The sequence below is a fragment of the Thunnus thynnus genome, chromosome 2 (assembly GCF_963924715.1).
Source record: "Thunnus thynnus chromosome 2, fThuThy2.1, whole genome shotgun sequence".
In the NCBI taxonomy this organism is placed as follows: Eukaryota; Metazoa; Chordata; class Actinopteri; order Scombriformes; family Scombridae; genus Thunnus; species Thunnus thynnus.
Window position 1 is genome coordinate 34,535,532 of NC_089518.1, and position 6,486 is coordinate 34,542,017.

At 36.9% G+C, this 6,486-nt stretch overlaps 1 non-coding gene across 1 annotated transcript; it reads right to left on the reverse strand.

The window, feature by feature from the left end:
- Nucleotides 1-5,589: 5,589 nt before the first annotated feature.
- Nucleotides 5,590-5,776, reverse strand: LOC137172764 (U2 spliceosomal RNA). Its single transcript, XR_010925050.1, has one exon. It is a non-coding gene; the product is annotated as a U2 spliceosomal RNA (small nuclear RNA).
- Between the last annotated feature and the right edge of the window lie 710 nt (nt 5,777-6,486).

The window sequence follows — 6,486 nt, forward strand, 5'->3', positions numbered from 1 at the left end:
ATTGGCATATGGCGATGTCCACAGTGAAACATCTCAATGGACGTGATATCGGTTCAAGAAAGAACGCTAACTTAAACTCTGGGTCAGTTACCATGGTAACTCTGACTCTGTGAAGCTAACCTGCTCACTGGTAGGTTTTCTTCAACAAACCTTGAGTTTCCCCCCACCACCACCACCACCACCACTCCAAAGCAGTCAACCTAGGGGAAACACTGAAAAAGTACAATATAATAAATTTGGAGAGACCCTGAACATTTTAATACTAAAATATTAGAGTTTAGTATTTACATAGTATCACCCAAACAACAAGAAAAACAACTAAACAGCCAACATGTTTATAAAAATATGTTTTTGTGAATATGCCATTTTAGCCAATGCCCTGAAAATCCAGAAAATAAACTAAATGCTGCTTGGCAGAGTTTACTTGCTGGTTATGAATCTTATTGCAGGACTGCTGTTGTTGCTGATGACCTCATACAGTGGGCTCAGAGTTGTACATATCTCAGCCTGTGTACAATCACAACATGAGACACAGCGTAAGTATGTAAACCTGATAGAAATAATTTTGCTAGAGATGTGATCATATATCAATTCTGGTGCCATGGCGGTGCAGAGTGGCTCCTTCCAAGAGGAGGGGGACAAAAGTCTTCTATCTGGCTGAGGTAATATGGAGCAGGTGGTGCCATCCACTCCATAAAAGGCATAGCAGGGGTCTGACTGCCAGTGGGCCCGAAGAAACTGACAGAGAGACGCGTGTTAAATATAATGGTATGGCAAAACAAGGGTGCACAATTGTACAGTATGTATAGTCACTCATCATGCAAATTAGTTTAACTTACCTAGTCTAAAATATAAACTATGGTTCCCAGGTCCAAAACTGTAAACAGTAATTTACATTGAAATTTGAACTTGATTGGAAAATTACTTTTTTAATTTTATTTTTGTTTGTGTCCTTCAAATTTATTTAATAACACAATAAGTGAACAGTCTGACATTTGGGGGAATATGCTTATTCACCAGTTAGTTGAGAAGATCAATATAATACAACTCTCATTTCTGTACATTAATTGTATTGCTGGAGCCAGCAGCTGCTTAGCTTAGCTTAGTTTAGCATAAAGGCTAGAAACCAGGGAAGACAGTTTGCCTAGCTCTGGCCAAAGGTAATCTCCCTAATAGTACCTCTAAAACCGACAAATTTAGCTAACATATTGTATCTCATTTGTTTAATCCATACAACAATAAAGACAATTTGCTGTTTTTACATGAGGTATAACGTCACTGCCTTTGATTTTTAACTAATTATTTTAAATTGATAAATCACATTTTACTCAAAGTAAAATAAATTAATTAAATTTAAAATATATATATTTTATTGTGAGTAACAACAGAACCAACCAGGTCCATGGGTCATTATAAATTCACTCAGTTATATAGATTTGAGGGAAAGACTCAATATATGAATTTAAACATAAAAGATCCAACCATCTTCATCAGTTTGACCAGTTCACTTGCTGGATTTTGCTAGTCAGTCCCACCAGTCTGTTGGCTAAGCAGCTTGACCAATAGACTCCAGTTTAGTTTAATTGGCTGACCAATCACGCCAAGTTAATCTAATATACTTGCAAACCAGTAGAACTCAGCTCACCATCGTGCCTTATCCAGTAATTCGGGTAAAGTGATGCAACAACAATTAAATTCAGGAATTAATATAGTCCAAACTACGGTAGCAGTCTGATGAAGTCCTTATAATAGACACGAATAGAGCGGTGCACTCTTCTGGATGGACTGCAATACCAGGAGAGCGCGTGGAGTAAATGAGATTAAACATCAGTTTACTTCCCCGCTTCAAAAATTCTTTACCGTCACATTATGGACTCAAAGGCTTGGCTTCAGTAGTGTGCGGCGCAGAATGTGTGCTGTACAATGCTATACAGCACGCAGAATGTCAGCCGTAACGCTGAACAGTCGGAGGCACAGCTGTGATCCTCTGCACAGTCAGATTCACGGACGGTTTGACAAACTGTTTCAATAACAAAACCACAGAGAAGATAGAGACAACATAACCTACACACATCAGCTGAGTAACAGAAGAAAATAATGGTGGGAAAATATGTTATTTTAACAAAGTAAGACTGTTGCATGTACTCACCTGACACAGCTTTGTCCAATAGGAAGTGAGAATAAGGGATCAATTCTACTTCCACTAGAAAGACAGATACCATCAATTTAATATATTTACACTTTAACTTAGTTAAGTACCATCTGATTTCTCAAAAAATGAGAAGTGGAGAATTAAATTACAGTACAATTTTTATTGGTATAGATTATGACTTCTATAACTTCATATTGTCTGTTAGCGTCCTCTTGCGGATAGAAGAGTTCATTACTGTTCATGTCACTTTCCCCGACTGCTGCCATAATACACCTATGTCTATGTATTATCGTCGTCGTTTAGGGGTTTGCAAATTAGGGCACAGAACATAGAGAAACATAACCTACACACAGCAGATTAAGTAACAAGAAAATAAAGGTGGAAGTTTAAGCCACAAGTATTATGATGTAGGCAGCTCTCAGGTAAGTGAGCAAAAAACTACAACTGCAGTAATGTGATTACTGTTGCATGTCTGTTTTGTAGGACATTTGCATCAAACTGGTAATTATTTAATCCTCTTAAATGGTAAATGAAAATGAAATTTTAAAATTTATTATAATTTTTCTTATAATCTGTCCAAGCAGTCAGTGCTCAGCCAGATGTCACGCCAGAGGTTTTCTCTCAGGTCTGTAGAAAGAGGAAATATGTTTTTTGGAGGAATGTAGTTTATATATTGAGTGACACGTGGAGTTTCATTTCACAGAAAAACGACACACACTCATTTGCGTTTTGCTTTATTAAACACAACAGAAAGAAATCATGAACATCATTCTGTATTGAAGAAGACTTGAAACTAGCGATTGAGACCATAAACTCATGAGAAAAGTGTTTACTGAGATAATAAAGTGAAAAGTAGGGTCATTTTCTCATAGACTTCCATAGAATCTAAGTTATTTCGGAGCCACCTGTTGACCATTAGAAAGAATGCAGGTTTATAAATCACGTCCGCACCGACTTCACTTCTCAGACCCGGAACTTCCCGCTTGGCATTATCACCTATATATCATGTTAATACAAGCATTTAGTAATATATTGTAAATAACGAATACATACTTTATGCCCAACGTAAAACGCAGACTCGGAACTTCCCGTTTGACACAATCACTTTATTAAAACGTTGGGGCAAGCATTTACAAATACATTGAAACTAGCGAACATATTCTCCACACAGTTCATTTATTTCTGTCAACAGGTAGAGGTCGGTGCACCGTCCTGGAGGTACTGCAATACCAGACGATGCGTGGAGTGAAAGGAGCATTAAGCTCTGATTCCAACTCCCCATTAAAAAATTTAAATGTCGCAGACGTTACATTTTCATTTCAGTAGTAGTAGTAGCAGTTTTATAAAGTAGTCATGTCGGTTAGGCGTAATCATCCTTAAAGCGCGACACTGGTGATAGTCGTAGACAAAGACATGATCTTCTGCATAGTCAGATTCACTGACGGTTTAAGAAACTGTTTCAACAACAACCACATGAGAAGATAGAGACAACATAATCTACACACAGCAGATGAGTAACAATAAAAATAAAGGTGGGAAAATATGTCATTTTAACAACTTAAGATTGTTGTGTATACTCACATGACACAGCCTAGTCCAATAGGAAATAAAAACGAGAGATCAATCCTGTTATCAGGAGAGAGACATACTTATTTAATTATCATTACTTTAAATGAACACAGTCTCACCTGAATTTTTAAGGGGAAATAAATTGTAAGAAAAAACTAGAGAAATCTCTAGTGGATAAAGTAATGTTTTGAACAACATTATATCCAATGCAGTCATAGCAACCTGTAGGGGGTGACGCAGTAAAAGACACTTCCCCTTCAAAATTTGGTGCCTCATAATGATTTCTAAATATGTATTATCGTAATCAGTTAGGGGTTTACAAATTAAAGGGCACAGAAGACAGAGAAACATAACCTACACACAGTAGTGAGTAACAGAAGAAAATAAAGGTGGGAAATGTATCATTTTAACAAAGTAAGGTTGTTGCGTTGCTCAAATGACAGTCTAGTCCAACAGGAATTAAAAAGGAGAGATTAATCCTTTTATCGCCAGAAAGAAAATGTAACTAATTTTAATACTTATATTTTAAATAAACACAATCCCATTTGAACCCAGCCAGGTGGGAGTGCTGCAGCACCAAGGTAACATAAAATATAGTTTGTTTTTTACAAAAAATGATCCTCCAGTACAGATAAACCCAAGTATTTAACGAGACATGCTGCTGAGAATTGTTTTTACCAAAATCAAAAACCACATCAGTACAATGTACAGTAACTCTTCCTCTCCCAAATCATATTAAATACAAAATAATATGTATGTTTTTTTTAATACAACATGTTAGAAGAGCACAGAAAGTGTGGGGTCCCTCATTTCACTCTCCTCTGATGACTTCCAACCCATAAACTCCTTAGTCAGCTGCTTGGAAGAAATCAACCACTGGATGGCAGTAAACATCCATTTGGTCGCAGGTCCTAAAGCCTTGGTGTAACCATGGATGGTGAACTCAGCTTTAAGGATCTTATTAACAACATCACCAAGGTTGCCTTTTTCCAACTCAGAAACATTTCCAGAATTAGAGGCTTTCTTGCTCAATCTGACTCTGAGAAACTCATGAATGCATGTGTCATGAGCAGGCTGGATTACTGCAACTCTCTGTTTAATGGTCTTCCAAATTAAACAATTCATAGTTTGCTACTTATCCAGAACTCAGCTGCACAAGTTCTAACCAGGACAAAAAGGTCAGACCATATAACTCCAATCCTTCTGAACCTTCACTGGCTATCCGTTGTTTTCAGAATACAATTCAAAATCTTCCTTTTGGTTTACAGAGCACTGGCTGGTCTGGCTCCACAGTCCATTTCAGACATGCTGTCAGTTTATAACCCAAGCAGATCTCTCCGGTCACAAGGTGGAATCTCCTCCATGTGCCTAGAGCACTTTCAAAGTGTGGTGAGATGCCATTCAGTATTTATGCACCTAAAGAATGGAGCAGTTTGCCTGCTGAATTTAAACTTGCTCTAACACTGTGCTGTTTTAAAAGCAAACTAAATACCTGAATGACCACATCATATTTTTAAAGTATGTTTGTTTGTGTGTATGTATGTTTATGTGATTTTATCTGTGTGTATGCATGATGTTTCTATTTATTTGCAAATATTTGCTGTTTCTTTTTTATATAAAGCACTGTGAACTGCATGTGTACAAAATGCTGCTATACAAACAATATTGCAATTACATTTAAATTCTAAAGAGCATTGCCTAAGAATAAACTTTGGTAATTACACTTTTGGTATGTGAGAATTCCTCAAACATCGATTATTGTTTTACCTTTACTTATAGTACTCAGAGCTTTAATCATTTCTATTTATCTTTTCTCTTTTGAATGTATGTTATTAAAAGGTTATAAATATTTATTTTCATCAAAAGGCGGGCGGTGCACCGTCCGGGAAGTACTGCAATACCAGGACAATGCGTGGAGTGAACGGAGCGAACTCCTAATTCACTACCCCCATCCAAAAAATACAAAGTATTTAAACCCCACAGGGAACTCATTCAAGTAGCTATACTGGAGAGAACAGACACTTCTCCTCAGACATGATCACGCTGTCAAGCGATACCCTCTGGATCTCGGAGGCACAGGTGTGATCCTCTGCACAGTCAGTCTCACTGTCGGTTTGATAAACTGTTTCAAAAACAAAACCACAGAGAAGATAGAGACAACATAACTTACACACATCAGTTGAGTAACAGAAGAAAATAATGGCGGGAAAAGATGTTATTTTAACTAAGTAAGATTGTTGCGTGTACTCACCTGACGCAGTGTAGTCCAATAGGAAGGAAGAATAAGCAATCACTCCTACTATTTATAGAAAAATGGATGTAATCAATTTAATATGTACATGTCATACTCACTCGATGTTATACGATTTATGAGAAGAAGATGTTATGTTATGTGGTGTTATTTTTGTTTGCAATTATTGTTTTCCAGGATATTCTACTACACATGTTTTGACATCCCCTTGTGGAGAATCGAGCGCACTGTCTCATCCAGAGCTCATGCGTCACATGCCAAAATACATCTATGTCATAGAAGATAACATAGGGCACAGAACATAGAGAAACACAACCTACACACAGCAGATTAAGTAACAAGAAAATAAAGGTGGAAGAATATTTAATTTTAACAAAGTAAGGTTGTTGCGTTGCTCACGTGACACAGTCTAGTCCAATAGGAATTAAAAACGAGAGATCAATTCTATTATCGCCAGAAAGACAGATGTAACTAATTTTATACTTATATTTTAGATAAACACGCTCTCATCTGA